This window comes from Coregonus lavaretus (genome assembly GCF_964263955.1).
Source record: "Coregonus lavaretus genome assembly, chromosome: 26".
NCBI lineage: Eukaryota > Metazoa > Chordata > Actinopteri > Salmoniformes > Salmonidae > Coregonus > Coregonus lavaretus.
In genome coordinates this window covers 3,761,003-3,781,341 of record NC_140013.1, presented here as the reverse complement: position 1 = coordinate 3,781,341, position 20,339 = coordinate 3,761,003, and the positions used below count along the sequence as shown (strand labels likewise).

Here is a 20,339-nt window from a genome sequence, read left to right as displayed (position 1 = left end):
AGGTGTTGTGCCGTGAAGTGTTGCTTTATTATTTTTTGAAACCAAGTGTGCAGTTGACTCGCTATATGAGATGGAAGGGAGTTCCATGCAGTCATGGCTCTCTATAATACTGTACATTTCCTTGAATTTGTTCTGGACCTGGGGACTGTGAAAAGACCCCTGGTGTCATGTCTGGTGGGGTAAGTTGACTATGCAAACAATTTGGATTTTCCAACATTGTTTCTTATAAAAACAAGAAGCGATGCAGTCAGTGTTTCCTCAACTCTTAGCCAAGAGAGACTGGCATGCATAGTATTGATATTTTCCATACAATGAAGAGCAAAATGTGCCGCTCTGTTCTGGGCCAGCTGCAGCTTAACTAGGTCTTTCTTTGCAGCACTTCGCCATTATTGTCCCAAAATAATTAACAAATAAACTAGAGCCTACAGGACTTGCTTTGTGGAGTGTGGTGTAAAAAAAAAAAAAGCAGAGCATTTCTTTATCACGGATAGACCTCTCCCCATCTTTACAACCATTTGAATCAATATGTTTTGACCATGACAGTTTACAATCTAAGGTAACACTAAGTAATTTAGTCTCAACTTGCTCAACAGCCACACCATTTATCAGATTCAGCTGAGGTCTAGAACTTAGGGAATGATTTGTACCAAATACAATGCTCTTAGTTTTAGAGATGTTCAGGACCAGTTTATTACTATCTGTTATTTGTCCTTGTGGGGCTGAGGCAGGGAGATGGGTTGCTTGGTAGCACCCCGCTCATGCCAGCACAAGTCAAACAGCGGGTACACCTTCCCCTGCAGCTCTGTGTTGTACATATAGATGACCCCCTGCTCATCTGGACTGTCTGCGCTGTATGTCAGCGCTCCGCCCTCCTAGTCCAGGAACACCCCGATCCTGGTGGGCTGAGTGGCCAGGGGCAGGATGACCCGCAGGCTGGCAAAGGCCTCGTACACACGGCCCTCCTTCAGGCCGATCAGCCACACACCGCTCTCTGGGCTCTTGGGGAGCTTGGCCTTGCAGCCGGCAGTGCCCTTTATCAGCCCTAGGTGCCACTTGGGCTTGTCTCCCACACACACCTCCCAGTAGTGTTTCCCGGAGGAGAAGCCCCGGCTGGCCAGCACACAATAATTGAAGCGCTCAGGGTTGTTGGCGAGCCGCTTCAGAAGAGCTCCGCACTCCACCACAGTGTCTCCCTGGCTGAGATCCAGCATGGGGTGGGCTGTGAGAGAATCCAGCTTCAGACACTCTGGGGCTGTGGACAGAGCCAGAGAGAGAGAGAGAGCGGGAAATACACTCAGACAGAGACCCATACTAACACACAGCAAATACAGTATGTTATTATCATACTCCTGGAGCAGGATATGTCTTGGATTACATTTTATCCTCCTACTATGTTCTTGAGTTTGACGTATCTATTTGTGCCATTTCGGTGGGACAAATGAATTATGTTCCAGTGTTGAGGTAAATTTAAATTCAGTCAATGTTGGAAGTGAATGAAAATTCCAATTAAAAAACACTTCTCTGTGCCTGAGGCTGGTCTAATGGGTAACGCTGCCGCCTGAAGCACATATACCGCCCAGCATGGGTACGAATCCCGGCTCCACTGCTTCTGTCTCCCTGCCCATTTCCGCCTATCTCAATCTCAATAAAGTAACGTTTTTTAACGTTTTTTTTTATGAAAGAACACATCTCTAATAAAAAGGTTAAATCTATGTATGAAACACTACTTTCACCTGTACCATCATGTCATTGCAGTAAGAACGGAGGAACCAACAGAGATGGTAAAACATTAGAACCACTGACTTCATTGATTGGAACAGGGTATGTCTCTATGTCTCCTTACCTGGAAGGACCCTCTTGTGTAAACGTTTCCACACAGAGATCTTGATATCGTTGTGATTGAAGCCTGGTTTGAAGTTAATGTAGCTGTACATTTTCTCTTCTCTCTGCTGTATCTGCTGACGCTCGAAATCTGGACCAAAAATCAGGGTTGTGTTCAGTAGGCACAAAACGAAGTAAAACTGTATGAAATGGGGAGGTACCAACTGAACTTCAATTTAAAAGAGAAACACTTTTTTTTTTCTTTTTTTTTAAATTACTACGGTGTGAGATATGAGGCAATAGAGATATTTGCTTCCTGCAGCACAGTTCCTGCCCTGTACATTCTACAGAAGAACCTGGACATTCTTACCTTGGAGCAATAGATCCATATTTCTGCAAAAAGAGCAAAGTAAAAAATTGATTAATTCATAATCTTCCAACCTCTTACATGTTTTTGCCCAAACTCTGAAAATGTGACTGAGCTGCAAGTAGTGAAGAACCACAGAGTAGAACCAATGCCTTAGGGCCCCAGTTTGTTTTGTAAAGTGGAGTGTTCTGTACCTTCGCCCTGAGAGCGGTAGCTAACTCATAATAGTCGTACAGAGGGTGTTAATATGTGGTGGCCAACCATCCTCCTGGGTAGCTACCCTCCTGCAGTATTTTGTTCCAGCCCTGCTCAAACAATCCTACATCTACTGATCAGCTGCTTCTCTGGACCTTGATTGGCTTAATCAGGGTGTGTAGGGCAATAACAAAAGCCTGCACACAGCACTACCTCTCCAGGACCAGTCAGAGAACCCTGGTTCAAGTTCAGGTTTATTTAGAGTTTTTGTACATAGGTGAGTAAAGACAGCCACTAATTCTGTGCAGCTGATTCTGTTCAATGGCTTTTTGACCATGTGTGGCATGTTGTTTCATCATCATGAAAATATTGCCAAAAGCGCCGTAGCATTACAGACTGTCATTTCAATTGGAATCATTAAACATTTGTCAAAGAACTGTCACTCACAGTGATGCGGGATTTGTTGTAAGACATTTTACAAATCTGCTCCTCCAGCTTCCGCTTCTGTGTCTGAAACGCTGTCATCAAGCAGGACATATCCTCCTGGGAAATCATTACAGTCAAAACTAACCACATCTGTTGCTTTTCCATTACCACAAATACTACAGTTCCTAAAGCACACATTGACCATTACACCATAGTCTTGATAAATATTAAAAGGTATAGTTCACCAAAATTACAAACCAATATGTAATTTTGTAATTTGGGTGAACCTTCCCTATAACAATCATGCCATGACTTAATCTATTTCGTGGTGGAGTGGTAGGGTGTTTTTATATAAAGTTCTGGTGACAGCCTTATTTGAGGTTGCTATCAAGAGAAACCTTTTAAGAGGTCCTTATCTGCTACGTGTCAACATTTAAAGCAGCAGGAGTAGAAGTAGCAGAGTCATGTGCTAGCGTCAGCAATGCCAACAATGTTCTGTTGTTTTGAATAAGGCACGTAATTAATAACCTAACCTAATATCAGAAAACAAATCATTTGCTTTATACTAAAGAGACAGAAAAGGCATCAGGCCTCCTTACCTCCTTTTCTCCCTGGTCCCACAGAGTTGGAGTCGATTCAGTTTCAGTTCAGTGAATTCAGGTAGGGAGGAATTTAGAGTTACACGCTCGTAAATTCAGGTTAAATCCCTTTTTATGCACTTTTCTCTCTACGTGTATTCTGACAATGAACTTAAGCCTGGGGAAACACATGTGCCAGCCAGGTATTCGTTTGGGGTGGAAATCACAGAAATAGAGGTGTGTAACATAACATCAATAGTAGCTGATCCCTGGCAGTGACCCCACTCTCAGAGGGTGTCTCAGGGGGAGTTGGGATATGCAGAAAAGCACATTTTCATTTCACACCTCACACTCGTACAAGTTACCCACTTGTACATTCAGTGAAACAGGACAAATATAAGCACCCCCTATTTGACCTTTGGAATTGTCAATACATTAAGGTTTCTTATAAAAATAAGGGATGCAGTCAGTCTCTACTCAACTGTTAGCCAAGAGAGACTGGCATGCATAGTATTATATCAGCCCTCTGATTACAATGAAGAGAAAGACGTGCCGCTCTGTTCTGGGCCAGCTGTAGCTTAACTGGGTCTTTCTTTGCAGCACTTAACCACATGAGTGGACAATAATCAAGATAAGACAAAACTCGAGCCTGCAGGACTTGCTTTTTGGAGTGTGGTTTTAAAAAAAACGGAGCATCTCTTTATTTTGGACAGACCTCTCCCCATCTTTACAACCATCGAATCTACAGTGCATTTGGAAAGTATTCAGACCCCTTGACTTTTTCCACATTTTGTTACATTACAGCCTTATTCTAAAATGGATTAAATAAAATATTTTCCTCATCTACACACAATACCCTATAATGACAAAACAAAAACAGGTTTTTAGAAATAAAAAACAGAAATACCTTATTTACATAAGTATTCAGACCCTTTGCTATGAGACTCGAAATTGAGCTCAGGTGCATCCTGTTTCCATTGATCATCCTTGAGATGTTTCTACAACTTGAGTCCACCTGTGGTAAATTCAATTGATTGGACATGATTTGGAAAGGCACACACCTGTCTATACAGTGGCTTGCGAAAGTATTCACCCCCCTTGGCATTTTTCCTATTATGTTGCCTTGCAACCTGGAATTAAATTGGATTTTTGGGGGGTTTGTATCATTTGATTTACACAACATGCCTACCACTTTGAAAATGCAAAATAATTTGGACTATTTTGTGTATGTCCATTACATGAAATCCAAATAAAAAATCCATTTAAATTACAGGTTCTAATTCAAGAAAATTGGAAAAATGGCAAGGGGGATAAATACTTTTGCAAGGCACTGTTTATGGTCCCACAGTTGACAGTGCATGTCAGAGCAAAAGACAAGCCCTGAGGTCGAAGGAATTGTCCGTAGAGCTCCGAGACAGGATTGTGTCGAGGCACAGATCTGGGGAAGGGTACCAAAAAATGTCTTCAGCTTTGAAGATCCCCAAGAACACAGTGGCCTCCATCATTCTTAAATGGAAGAAGTTTGGAACCACCAATACTCTTCCTAGAGCTGGCCGCCCAGCCAAACTGAGCAATCGGGGGAGAAGGGCCTTGGTCACTCTGACAGAGCTCCAGTGTTCCTCTGTGGAGATGGGAGAACCTTCCAGAAGGACAACCATCTCTGCAGCACTCCACCAATCAGGACTTTATGGTAGAGTGGCCAAACGGAAGCTACTCCTCAGTAAAAGGCACATGACAGCCCGCTTGGTGTTTGCCAAAAGGCACCTAAAGGACTCTCATACCATGAGAAACAAGATTCTCTGGTCTGATGAAACCAAGATTAAACTTGTTGGCCTGTGTGCCAAGCGTCACATCTGGAGGAAACCTGACACCATCCCTATGGTGAAACATGGTGGTGGTAGCATCATGCTGTGGGGATGTTTTTCAGCAGCAGGGACTGGGAGACTAGTCAGGATCGAGGGAAAGATGAATGGAGCAAAGTACAGAGAGATCCTTGAGGAAAACCTGCTCCAGAGCACTCAGGACCTCAGACTGGGGCGAAGGTTCACCTTCCAACAGGACAACAACCCTAAGCACACAGCCAAGACAGCGCAAGAGTGGCTTCGAGACAAGTCTCTGAATGTCCTTGAGTGGCCCAGCCAGAGCCCGGACTTGAACCCAATCGAACATCCAACCTGACAGAGCTTGAGAGGATCTGCAGAGAAGAATGGGAGAAACTCCCCAAATACAGGTGTACCAAGCTTGTAGCGTCATACCCAAGACTCGATGCTGTAATCGCTGCCAAAGGTGCTTCAACAAAGTACTGAGTAAAGGGCCTGAATACGTATGTAAATGTCATATTCCCGTTTTTTATTTTGTATACATTTTCAAAAATGTCTGAACCTGTTTTTGCTTCTTCATTATGTGGTATTGTGTGTAGATTGATCAGGGGTGAAAACTATTTAATCCATTTTAGAATAAGGCTGTAACGTAACAAAGAAAAAGTCAAGGGGTCTGAATACTTTCCGAATGCACTGTATATACATTTTACGGACACAGTATATTTTACAATAGTTATCTTTTGTTTGTTTTTAGACCCACCCTTGAGCTTCACACAACCTCTCCCATCTATCTCTGAAAACCATCCAGTTTTGATTTCTATTTGCCATATATTCTTCAACTGTGCTGTGATGTTTCACAAAAGTTCTACAAATTGTAAATTAAAGATAAACATTTTTGCTAAGATAATTATTATATTATTGATCGATTGACTATGACTTTTCAATCACCCAGCAGTGCTATTTGCAGAGTTAGCTCCAGGTAAATGTTGCAATTCTTCAGCCATTCCTGAACCTGCGACCAAAAACAAGCTACATGTGGACAGTACAATGATTGTCTCTTCATAGCAAAATCTGCAGAGCTGGTGTAGGTTGTATCCCCCATATACTGTATATAACATTCTATTGGTTGCAAGAATTTTGTATAATCATTTAAATTGAAAAACTATACGTTTTAAATCCGGCGTCATTTTGTGTATCAGTTCATAAAGCCATGGAATCGGTACATCGAAAATCTCTTCTCAACTATTTTGCAATCTATATGGCACAACTGTCAATGTTTTGGTCCTTAAATTAAACTGGTATACTTTTTTATTTATCACAATTTTCTTTAACCAATTTTGGTCTTTAATGCAGGGCCGACAGACAAGTTCAATTTTTTCTCCCCCTTCCACTTGCTTCTTCCATTTTTGCAGTAATGCAGCAATTAGTTGGTTGTAATTTCGGGTAGAGCAGACATTTCCATATATATTTGTTAGCTGCATGTGTGACAGAACTTCACCAGTCCTATTTATTATATAATTTACAAAGATTATACCATTTATGTATTTTTATCCAATTTTTTTTTTTTTTTATCAATTAGTATATTTGAGTTTAACTATAATATTGTTGTATTATTTGTTCTGTCTTTTCTGGTGGATTAAACAGATATTGCAACGAACTTTCTTTGGCTTGTTTTAAAAATAGTTATATTTTGGAGATTATTTCATTTTCAAATAACCGAAAGGGGGAAGTTGTACTCTGAATAAAGGAAAAAAGGCCAGTCTTGAACATGGGGTGAGATATTCTTACTAATCTGCTAGAGAACCAGATCGGATTTAAGTATAACTTTTGTATGACTGAAACCTTTAGTGAGAGGTCTAATGCTTTAACATTTAATCATTTCTGCCCTCCGAATTCATATTAATTATATAAATAGGCCAGTTTAATTTAGTCTGGCTTGCCGTTCCAACTAAAATTGAATAGTTTTTGCTCATATAATTTAAAAAACGGTTCGCTAGGTGTAGCCAAGGCCATAATCAAATAGGTAAACTGGGATATGACTAAAGAGTTAATCAGGGTGATTTTTCCACAAATAGACAGGTATTTTTTCCTTTCCATGGTAGCAAGATCTTATTTATATTTGAGAACTTTCTATTAAAATGTATTGTAATGAGAAAATGTCTTTCTTTCGGGATATGAATATGAAGAATGTCAACTTCACTGTCAGACCATTTTATTGGTAAATTACACAGTAATGTAAAAGTTGTATTTTTTAGTGATCCAATACATAATATAGTACACTTATCATAATTTGGTTGTAATCCAGAGAGGTTAGAACAATTATCTAGATTCTCTATGAGGCTGTGGAGGGATCCAAATTGCGGATTTAAAAGAAAACATGAATCATCAGCGTACAATGACACCTTTGTTTTTAAGCCCTGGATTTCTAGCCCCTTGATATTATTGTTGGATCTGATTTATATAGCTAACATTTCGATGGCCATAGTAAATAGATTTGCCGATAGTAGAAAACCTTGTTTTACTCCTCTTGACAGTTTAATATTTTCTGAGAAGTAGCCATTATTTACTATTTTACACCTAGGGTTACTATACATAACTTTAACCCATTGTATAAGAGATTCTCCAAAATTGAAATATTCCATGCATTTATATATAAATTCCAGTCGTACTTCATCAAAATCCTTTTCAAAGTAATCTATGAATACCAGGCCTGGTTTCCCAGATTGTTCTTAGTGTTCTATTGTTTACAGTACTTGTCTTATATTATCTCAAATCTATCATCCATGTAAAAAACCTGTCTGATTAGGATGAATAATATCCGACAATACCTTTTTAATTCTATGCACTATGCATTTTGCTCGAATTTTTGCATCACAACACTGAAGTGTAAGGGGCCTCCAATTTTTTTTTAAAGGACTGGATCTTTACATTTACCACTTAGGTCCTGTTTCAGTAATAATACAATGTCCTTGTTGAGTATCTGATAATCTACCATTTTTTTAGGATTGGTTCAAACATGCTAAAACAGTCCTCTGAGTACATCAAAAAAGTTGAGTGTCTGATTATCTACCATTTTTATAGGATTGGTTCAAACATGCTAAAACGGTCCTCTGAGTACATCAAAAAAGGTTTGGTATACCTCCACTGGTATCCAGCCTCAGAGTTTTCATGGACATAAAGACTTTAACCTCTATGGGATCGGTGTCCGGTATATGGGACGGTTGAGCTAACGTGCGCTAATGTGATTAGCATGACTGTTGTAAGTAACAGCAAACTTTCCAGGACATAGACATGTCTTATATGGGCAGAGAGCTTAAATTCTTGTTAATCTAACTGCACTGTCCAATTTACAGTAGCTATTACAGTGAAGAAATAACATGATATTGTTTGAGGAGAGTACACAACAACAAAAAACGTATCAGCGTTGTTGTTCACTAGTTTACTCCAATTGGGGAAGGGGTGGTGGGGTTGGAAAATAATGAAGGGAAATATAATTTTAAAAAGGATATGTGTGTGTGCATAGATGTACAGTGGGGAAAAAAAGTATTTAGTCAGCCACCAATTGTGCATGTTCTCCCACTTAAAAAGATGAGAGAGGCCTGTAATTTTCATCATAGGTAGACGTCAACTATGACAGACAAAATGAGAAAATAAATTCCAGAAAATCACATTGTAGGATTTTTAATGAATTTATTTGCAAATTATGGTGGAAAATAAGTATTTGGTCACCTACAAACAAGCAAGATTTCTGGCTCTCACAGACCTGTAAGTTCTTCTTTAAGAGGCTCCTCTGTCCTCCACTCGTTACCTGTATTAATGGCACCTGTTTGAACTTGTTATCAGTATAAAAGACAACTGTCCACAACCTCAAACAGTCACACTCCAAACTCCACTATGGCCAAGACCAAAGAGCTGTCAAAGGACACCAGAAACAAAATTGTAGACCTGCACCAGGCTGGGAAAACTGAATCTGCAATAGGTAAGCAGCTTGGTTTGAAGAAATCAACTGTGGGAACAATTATTAGGAAATGGAAGACATACAAGACCACTGATAATCTCCCTCGATCTGGGGCTCCACGCAAGATCTCACCCCGTGGGGTCAAAATGATCACAAGAACGGTGAGCAAAAATCCCAGAACCACACGGGGGGACCTAGTGAATGACCTGCAGAGAGCTGGGACCAAAGTAACAAAGCCTACCATCAGTAACACACTACGCCGCCAGGGACTCAAATCCTGCAGTGCAAGACGTGTCCCCCTGCTTAAGCCAGTACATGTCCAGGCCCGTCTGAAGTTTGCTAGAGTGCATTTGGATGATCCAGAAGAGGATTGGGAGAATGTCATATGGTCAAATGAAACCAAAATATAACTTTTTGGTAAAAACTCAACTCGTCGTGTTTGGAGGACAAAGAATGCTGAGTTGCATCCAAAGAACACCATACCTACTGTGAAGCATGGGGGTGGAAACATCATGCTTTGGGGCTGTTTTTCTGCAAAGGGACCAGGACGACTGATCCGTGTAAAGGAAAGAATGAATGGGGCCATGTATCGTGAGATTTTGAGTGAAAACCTCCTTCCATCAGCAAGGGCATTGAAGATGAAACGTGGCTGGGTCTTTCAGCATGACAATGATCCCAAACACACCGCCCGGGCAACGAAGGAGTGGCTTCGTAAGAGGCATTTCAAGGTCCTGGAGTGGCCTAGCCAGTCTCCAGATCTCAACCCCATAGAAAATCTTTGGAGGGAGTTGAAAGTCCGTGTTGCCCAGCGACAGCCCCAAAACATCACTGCTCTAGAGGAGATCTGCATGGAGGAATGGGCCAAAATACCAGCAACAGTGTGTGAAAACCTTGTGAAGAGTTACAGAAAACGTTTGACCTGTGTCATTGCCAACAAAGGGTATATAACAAAGTATTGAGAAACTTTTGTTATTGACCAAATACTTATTTTCCACCATAATCTGCAAATAAATTCATTAAAAATCCTACAATGTGATTTTCAGGATTTTTTTTTCTCATTTTGTCTGTCATAGTTGACGTGTACCTATGATGAAAATTACAGGCCTCTCTCATCTTTTTAAGTGGGAGAACTTGCACAATTGGTGGCTGACTAAATACTTTTTTTCCCCACTGTATGTATATATGTATGTATGTATATATGTGTGTGTGTGTGTAGGTATATATATAATTTTTTTTTTTTTTTTTTTTGCGAAAAACAATTACATTGATGGAAGTTACAATCTATCTGAAATATTAAAGCTGATCTACCCCCAAAAAAAAAATATATATATATATGTATCACAGCAACTGGTTTGATACATACACCTCTGAAGGTAAATAATGTACTTACATTCAGTAATCTTGCTCTGATTTGTCATCCTAAGGGTCCCAGAGATAAAATGTAGCATCATTTTTATATTCAGATGTAGGAACTGGGTTCTACAGTTTGAAACCCTCCTGTCTCTGGCTCCACACCCACCCCGCCCGGCCATCTAGATGTGTGAAAGTTAGTGTATAAGCTAATGATCCATCATGTATGACATTCCTGGGAGTGTGTAAACTTACATTTTGTATTACCATATCATGTTTGTATGTTCTCTATAGTTATGCACTTGAAAATGTATCAATTGACCAATTCGGCACATTTGGGCAGACTTGATACAAAATAGTCAAGTATTGCAATGCTTCACTGGATCAATCTGAAACTTTTCACACACACTGCTGCCATCTAGTGGCCACAATCTAAATTGCGCCTAAACTGCAATATTATATTGTGGCCTTTCTCTTGTATTTCAAAGATGATGGAACAAAAAAATGAAAACGCATGTTTTTTGTTTGTATTATCTTTTACCAGATCTAATGTACATATATATTCTCCTACATTAGTTTCACAAATTTCAAAGTGTTATCAAATGGTATCAATAGCATATCCTTACTTCAGATCCTGATCTACAGGCAGCTAGATTTGGGTATGTCATTTTAGGCCAAAATTGAAAAAAAGGGTCAGATCCTTAAGAGGTTAATTGCATCAAGAAGTTCCTCCTCTGTAATTTGGCCTTCACGTGAGTCTTTCTGTACAGCTGTTTATTTTACATTATTAATAGAAAAAAAATAATGACAATTAACTTTGGTTAGTGGAGAAGGAGGGACTGAAAAGAAAACATGTACTTAAAGTACTTTGCTTCCTCTTTCAAAATATCATTTGGTGAGTCATGGGTGACTCATCAGTGCATTTTTCCCCATATTCCATCCAGTTCGCTTTATTTTTTATAATACACTGCTCAAAAAAATAAAGGGAACACTAAAATAACACATCCTAGATCTGAATGAATGAAATAATCTAATTAAATACTTTTTTCTTTACTTAGTTGAATGTGCTGACAACAAAATCACACAAAAAGTATCAATGGAAATCAAATGTATCAACCCATGGAGGTCTGGATTTGGAGTCACCCTCAAAATTAAAGTGGAAAACCACACTACAGGCTGATCCAACTTTGATGTAATGTCCTTAAAACAAGTCAAAATGAGGCTCAGTAGTGTGTGTGGCCTCCACGTGCCTGTATGACCTCCCTACAATGACTGGGCATGCTCCTGATGAGGTGGCGGATAGTCTCCTGAGGGATCTCCTCCCAGACCTGGACTAAAGCATCCGCCAACTCCTGGACAGTCTGTGGTGCAACGTAGCATTGGTGGATGGAGCGAGACATGATGTCCCAGATGTGCTCAATTGGATTCAGGTCTGGGGAACGGGCGGGCCAGTCCATAGCATCAATGCCTTCCTCTTTCATGAACTGCTGACACACTCCAGCCACATGAGGTCTAGCATTGTCTTGCATTAGGAGGAACCCAGGGCCAACCGCACCAGCATATGGTCTCACAAGGGGTCTGAGGATCTCATCTCGGTACCTAATGGCAGTCAGGCTACCTCTGGCGAGCACATGGAGGGCTGTGCGGCTCCCCAAAGAAATGCCACCCCACACCATGACTGACCCACCGCCAAACCGGTCATGCTGGAGGATGTTGCAGGCAGCAGAATGTTCTCCACGGCGTCTCCAGACTCTGTCACGTCTGTCACGTGCTCAGTGTGAACCTGCTTTCATCTGTGAAGAGCACAGTGCGCCAGTTGTGAATTTGCCAATCTTGGTGTTCTCTGGCAAATGCCAAACGTCCTGCACGGTGTTGGGCTGTAAGCACAACCCCCACCTGTGGACGTCGGGCCCTCATACCACCCTCATGGAGTCTGTTTCTGACCGTTTGAGCAGACACATGCACATTTGTGGCCTGCTGGAGGTCATTTTGCAGGGCTCTGGCAGTGCTCCTCCTGCTCCTCCTTGCACAAAGGCGTAGGTAGCAGTCCTGCTGCTGGGTTGTTGCCCTCCTACGGCCTCCTCCACGTCTCCTGATGTACTGGCCTGTCTCCTGGTAGCGCCTCCATGCTCTGGACACTACGCTGACAGACACAGCAAACCTTCTTGCCACAGCTCGCATTGATGTGCCATCCTGGATGAGCTGCACTACCTGAGCCACTTGTGTGGGTTGTCGACTCCGTCTCATGCTAGCACTAGAGTGAAAGCACCGCCAGCATTCAAAAGTGACCAAAACATCAGCCAGGAAGCATAGGAACTGAGAAGTGGTCTGTGGTCACCACCTGCAAAACCAGTCTTTTATTGGGGGTGTCTTGCTAATTGCCTATAATTTCCACCTGTTGTCCATTCCATTTGCACAACAGCATGTGACATTTATTGTCAATCAGTGTTGCTTCCTAAGTGGACAGTTTGATTTCACAGAAGTGTGATTGACTTGGAGTTACATTGTGTTGTTTAAGTGTTCCCTTAATTTTTTTGAGCAGTGTATATTACACTTGATCTTTCTTGAATATGTTCCTCCATTTCTTTTAGTTTTTCCTCTAACTTATTCTGTGCCTCTATGGTACCGTTTTTATTGCTATCTATCTGTTATCTATCTGTAAATACCGATCTTCTTTTCTTATTATCTGCTAGCCATTACAATAATAACTGGCTATACTTATTTCACCATTTACCATAATGAGATACAAGTCTCAATTATATTTATCATAATATATGTTTGTAAACTTACCATTAAAAATGACCATAATGATTCAGTATCCATATAGCTGTACCATGATGTTTGCACTGCTGCTAAGTAAACCTTGTTGTTCTCCACTATTCCACCCGCTAAGACCTCCCCCCATCCCAAGTTGGGTTGTCCAATGACTATCAGACCACCCATGTCCACCTGGATCCTAGGGCCTTTGAGAGATTGGGACCCATCCTTTAAAAAGAGCACACAGTGCCACCCACAGAACAGAAGCAGATTAACTGCCAAAAGCATTTCCAACACCCTCACCTCGATTTTAATGGATACAGTTATTTAAAACAAATATACAAAAATTGTGCATATCTTAATTTATTTCCACAATTAACAAATCACATGCGTAATAATGTAGGCAGTTCATACGAAGGATTGTTACCTATAACCAGGATTGCCATTACAAAAATTACATTTTGGCAAGCAATTATTATTTTGGCATACAATTATTGTGATTCATCCTATATTGTCTCTAACATCTCTGACCGCGTTTATCTTTCTGTCTTGGCTGCTTATAGCCTTCTTGCAGTAGGCCTATAAAACAGATAAGGACTTCTTAGTGTATGGGTCGCTCAGGTGGGTGTGTAGGGTATAGGGTTGGGGACCGTTCCATCATGATAAGACAATAAATAAATAATATATTTATAATTTAGTTGAGAATGTATATCCCATATCTGCACAAAATTGAAAGCTCTCTCTGTCACAACTCCTGCTCGCAGACACACATGGGCTCTGGCATTTGCAACCATTTTCACTCACTTAACTCCACACTTTTCCAAACACACACCCCACCTTCCATCACAATACACAATACACCCGCACATTTTTATCCCCACCATGTTGATTCCTACCTCATTTTGGGCTTTTGAGTACTTTTGTTTTCCAGTTCCTTATATTTGAAGAAATATTATTTCAATAATAATCCTTTCTTCTATTGCTGTCTTTTATCTATTTATAAATACTATAATTAGAAAGTCTAATACAAATTATTTTACAACATTCCCTATCTTGAATTGTATAGTGTATTTGTAATTTATTTCTTTATCACATTTTTATTTGTTCCTGTTTTTTTTATTACAATCCCTACCATGGATAGTATTGGGTATTCCATTATTCGACTTCTCTATGGGAACTTTGTATTATTTAGAATAGCCATGGAGAACTCTTGGTGTCTCAGAACAGTTGGTTATCAATGTACAGTTTATCGACTATGAGAGTTACACGTTTCCCTTTCAGTCTATTCACCTTGAAGAGTGGGTACAGAACTTCGCGCCGTTCTGCAATTTCCTTCGGGAACTGATCATTCATGCCTATTTTGCCCAGGCTTTTAACCATTATTTTATCTTTAAAGAATGCAAATTTGGCAACGATTGGGCGCTCGTATCTCTGTCCTCTCTTCGAAACGGTGTACACGTTAGAGTTTGATTTTGTCGACAGCATCGCCTGGGATCTGTAGCGCTTTAAGAAATATTTATTTCAAGTTCCTTGGCGTACACATCACCGACAAACTGAAATGGTCCACCCACGCAGACAGTGCGGTGAAGAAGGCGCAACAGAGCCTCTTCAACCTCAGGAGGCTGAAGAAATTTGGCTTATCACCTAAATCCCTCACAAACTTTTACAGATGCACAATTGAGAGCATCCTGTCGGGCTGTATCACCGCCTGGTACGGCAACTGCACCGCCCACAACCGCAAGGCTCTCCAGAGGGTGGTGCGGTCTGCCGAACGCATTACCGGGGGCAAACTACCCGTCCTCCAAGACACATACAGCACCCAATGTCACAGGAAGGCCAAAAAGATCATCAAGGACATCAACCACCCGAGCCACTGCCTGTTCACCACGCTATCATCCAGAAGGTGAGGTCAGTACAGGTGCATCAAAGCTGGGACCGAGAGAATGAAAAACAGCTTCTATCTCAAGGCCATCAGACTGTTAAATAGCCATCACTAGCACATTAGAGGCTGCTGCTGCCTATTGAAATTATTGGCCACTTTAAGAAATGGAACACTAGTCACTTTAATAATGTTTACATATCTTGCACTACTCATCTCATATGTATATACTGCATTCTATTCTATAATATTCTACTGTATTTTAGTCCATGCCGCTCTGTCATTGCTTGTCCATATATGTATATATTCTTAAATCCCATTCCTTACTTTTTTGTTGTATTGGGTATATGTTGTGTAATTGTTAGATATTACTGCACTGTCGGAGCTAGAAGCACAAGCATTTCGCTACACCCGCTATAACATCTGCTAAACACGGGTATGTGACAAATAACATTTGATTTGATTTGACAGTATCAGGATCTTCACCCTCATTTTCTTTGATACCGGTAAGTACCAGATTTTCTCGCATAGATCTAGTCTGTATTTCAAGTGGGGCTTCTCTCAGAAACATGTTCTCCTTTTTAAGTTCTTTAACGTCTGTTTCAATAGTATTGACTGTTCCTTTTAGCTTGTTTGTTTCTTCATTGTCGCAGCTTTTTCATCACTGATCTCGAGACTCGCCTTCAACTCCTTTATGTCTTTACTGACTAGTTCAAGTATGCCCAATTTATAATTTAGCGACTTTAGCAAGTCGATTTCTACACATACCATTCCCGGTGGTGAAAAGCATAAATTGTCTGTATCCGTCAAGGAGTCTCGTTTTCTTTTGGGGATTGGTTCTCCATGCTTACTCTCCGACATGTTTGGGTGTTGATTGTATTGGTGATATTGGTCTATACCAGGGTTCTTCAATTCCGGTCCTGGAGGGCCGAAACACCTCTGTTTTTCATCCTCTCCTTCTAATCAGGGGCTAATTCAGACCTAGGACACCAGGTGAGTGCAATTAACTACCAGGTAGAAATAAAAAACAGAAGTGTTTCGGCCCTCCAGGACCAGAATTGAAGAACCCTGGTCTATACATTTCTCTAGTCTTATAATTTGTTTTGTGTTGTTATCCAGATTGAAGGTTATTGCCCATGAGAATGTGGAGTGAAGTGCTAATATTTAGTAAAATGTACAGACATTGAATCTTCTTGGGGCATTCTTGAGGCATTCTGGACCGCTGTCTTCAGTCCTCCATTTCCTTGCTGCTGTGCTGGGGAAGGCCCTTTCCTGTTTCAGCATGACAATACCCCCGTGCACCAAACTTTCAACACTTTGTATAGTCCATGCCCTGACGAATTGAGGCTGTTCTGAGGGCAAAAGGTGGTGCAACTCAATAATATTTTGGACACTCAGTGTACAGTGCTATGAATATGTATTTGCCCCTTTTCTAATTTTCTCTACTTTTGCATATTTGTGATACTGAATGTTATCAGATCTTCAACCAAAAGCTAATATTAGATAAAGGGAACATAAGTGAACAAATAACACAACAATTACATATTTATTTCATTTATGTCGTAAACAAAGTTATGCAACACCCAATTCCCCTGTGTGAAAAAGTAATTGCCCCCTTATACTCAATAACTGGTTGTGCCACCTTTAGCTGCAATGACTCCAACCAAATGCTTCCTGTAGTTGTTGTAGTTGTCAACATGAAGTTCATTACTGTTGTATCTTCATGTCTAAGAAATACTCAAGAAAACAACTGTTCTTTGAAACATAAATCCTTTATTCAAGTTAACCGGAGCTGTACAAGTATCGTGCATTGAGCTGAGATCTCCCGCTCTCCTACTCCTCTGCGCGGGCTGCGTGTCCCCTAAGTGATCACGTGGCCGCCGATACAATATACCACATCCCCCTTATCAAGATATGCCTTTTCCCTTATAAGATATAACAATTACAATAACAATTCTCTATAAATCCTGATGACTTATTTGCATAGTGAACACTGCATTTCCTCAATCAGCCTCTGAGGTGCTTTTGCTTCTCTACCTGACCGTCTCATTTCAACAGACTGCCCTGGTGGGTCTGACACAGGAGTGTCTGGGCTTGAAGTTGTCTGACCTGTAATGTCACTGTCGTATCGGATGAGTGGTGGCCAGTTATTGCTGTCAACAAAGAGTCCGTTTATGCTGCATCGTGTTAGAGGCTTTTATTAAAATCACGAGGTTACAGCATAAGTTACAGGTGACATGACACCCGGAGAGTGACGCCTCAGAATGGCTGCTCGTTCTGACTTTCTTCTTCGTTTTCCCCCCTATTTATAACAATGATGCTCCCTCTTCTGGCCAATCCCCAGTCTCCCCTGTCTACAACACACTTCCGGTCTGTGGTATGTGACGTTACACTAAAACATATACTAACATAAACAACATTCCATTTCTTCATGAAAAACATTTAACAAAGACATAATCTTCATATACGATATTCCCCTCTTCGAGACGAACAGTCTCGAAAACAAACAGAATAGGATTATGACTAGTAACAATTTATCTTATTGAGTAGGTTTAACATTAAACCAAAAACATTCTCCTCTAGAGTGTAAATACCTTTCTATGAAATATGAATAACTGTTTATGAAGTGTGAATACATCACTATCTTTATGAAGTGTGAATACATTACTATGAAACATGAACAAATCTCTATGGAGTGTAAGAGCGAAAAACTGTCCGGCAACCTTCCATCCATCAATCAAGACAGTAAAATTCTCTCACGGTCCCTCTGCCCCAGGCAACCACCTTCGGTACTCCAGATAAACTCATAAACCCTGTAAATGCATTTGAAACTATGATGCAATTAAATACACATGTAAGCCCCTGCAAACAAAATCCTATCCAAAAACATCCACTTGTAAGGCTGGTCAACCCATTGGACCGTACAGTGAAACTCTCCCTGCCTAAATTTCCTCTGTCCCTAAACATTCACGAAATAAACAAAAACATCTAAGATCCTCACATGTATTCAATAACATCAAACATCATTCTACAAAAATTAATCCCTAAGAATATGACACAGTTATGTATTACACATGTCTATATTTCATTGCAGACACTGGAATGTAGTCCACTACACTTCATCTCCCCGTAGTCTCCTCTTCCAATGGACTGTTGATGATGGAATCGGCCACACCCTCCTTGTTTCATCTCCTCCAGTCATATTGTCCCTTCATATTGTCTTTGTTTGAGTCACATGTTCCCCCAAATGCTTCTGGAAGAAAAGAAAAGAAACGACCAAACAGTATCTTTTGCAAAACAACCCTTTCAAATTAAACATCAATATCCACTAAGAATATAGAAATGATATATAAATGATGCATGAATCACATAAACCCATTCCCCCCTTTGATTCATAAATCATACCAACATCACCCCAATATTGAATTTTTTTTTGAAAAATGATCAAATAATCAAAAATGATATTTATCCATCAGTTCCACTTGTCCATCTTTATCCAGATCAGGAACAGTCAACACCGACATCTGAGTGTTGTCTCCAGGCCTCACTCTCCAACCTATCTCAATATCATAGCTTTCTCAAAGATCAGTAACAAATTACAAACATCACACAGTGTTATCAAAGTTGCCATTAAATGTAACCCATCACTGCCCCTACTGGCCTACCTGATCTTGCAACCAAATCTTCTCAGATCTCCCAAACACATCCCTTATATTCTTAAATGCATATATAACACTCGTGACATTATCGAACTATCTGGACTCAAAGTATACCTAATATTATCAATAGGATCTTTCCAAATGTTACACCATACCATGGAAAAAGTCCCCCCTTCTCCCTTAGATTTATCCTTCAATGATAGGCTTGAAGACTATGACATGTAGCCATGTCACCCTTTTAACCCTAGATTTAGCTGTGTCCGGTGTTATCCCTCTTATAATGGTAGAAACCTCATATGGAAGCTTCAACGTTGACATGTAACAACATCATGTCTATCCATAGTGTAAGAATATATATGCTTTATCACCACAAACCCTCTAAATATCTCTAAAATTCCCCATAGTCACATTGTCAGGCAAAAGCTAATCTTTTAACCATCAAAGTCCTGCTGTTCCTACTAACTGGTACATAAAAATTACATTATATTTGTCATCTCTAACCTTATGTTCATGCTTATCCAAAGTCATCATATAATCATCACACTCTGATATTCCCATAAACATACCCCTTACCTCATATGTTTTATTAGAACAAAAACAACTTTTAGCCCTCAATGGTTACACCTCAAATGCTTCAGTTACGCTGTTACCTGATTTTTCTTTACATCTAACAAATTCACACAAGTTAATTCACTTAATCCAATAACACCTAACCCTAGGCTTAAACAAATGTTTTGACAACGACATTATTTTATCTGTTACTAATTGTTGTTGATACCACAGTCATGACAACGCATAAGATTGACACACCCTTGATAAAGGTCGAACGACCGTCTCTAACATGTTTGTTGCTGGAATTCTCAACAGACATGGACCCTCAAGATTCCTCACTGATCTTAAAGAATGAGCTGCTGGAACCTGCCCATCTATCTCTAATTTTCACAACAGAAGAATCAAACCACTCCCTTTAGTTTCTCTCTCCCCTAACGAGCGGTACTGATCAGATACCTCTCTGTCACACCCTGGTTCTGGGACTCATTATTGTTGAGCCAGGGTGTGTGCAGTCTATGTGTTTTGGTTCTATGTTGGGTGTAGAGTGTTGTATTTCTATGTTTGGGCAATGACTCCCAATCGGAGGTAACGAGTGTCAGCTGTCGGCTCGTTATCTCTGATTGGGAGCCATATTTATCTGTATGTTTTCCTGTGGGGTTTGTGGGTTTTTGTTTCCTTGTTGCTGTCTGTATCAGTAGTGGAACTTCACGTATCGTATTTTGTTGTTTTCTTCGTGGTTGCTTTTATTAATAAAGTCATCATGTTTCTCGGAACACGCGCTGCGCGTTGGTCTCATCCTTCACACGATCGTGACAGAAAAACCCACCACAACAAGACCAAGCAGCGTGTGAAGCGGCAACAGGACCCAGCCATAAAGGATTCATGGACATGGGAGGAGATTCTGGATGGTAAGGGGCCTTGGGCACAACCGGGAGAGTATCGCCGTCCTCGTGAAGAGCTGGAGGCAGCTAAAGCCG

At 40.5% G+C, this 20,339-nt stretch overlaps 1 pseudogene across 1 annotated transcript; it reads right to left on the bottom strand.

The window, feature by feature from the left end:
• Positions 1-701: 701 nt before the first annotated feature.
• Positions 702-2,938, bottom strand: LOC311101479 (E3 ubiquitin-protein ligase TRIM50-like; annotated as a pseudogene). Its single transcript has 3 exons — positions 2,827-2,938; positions 1,844-1,972; positions 702-1,252 (listed from the first exon to the last, which is right to left on the bottom strand). The product of its transcript is annotated as an E3 ubiquitin-protein ligase TRIM50-like (transcript).
• Between the last annotated feature and the right edge of the window lie 17,401 nt (positions 2,939-20,339).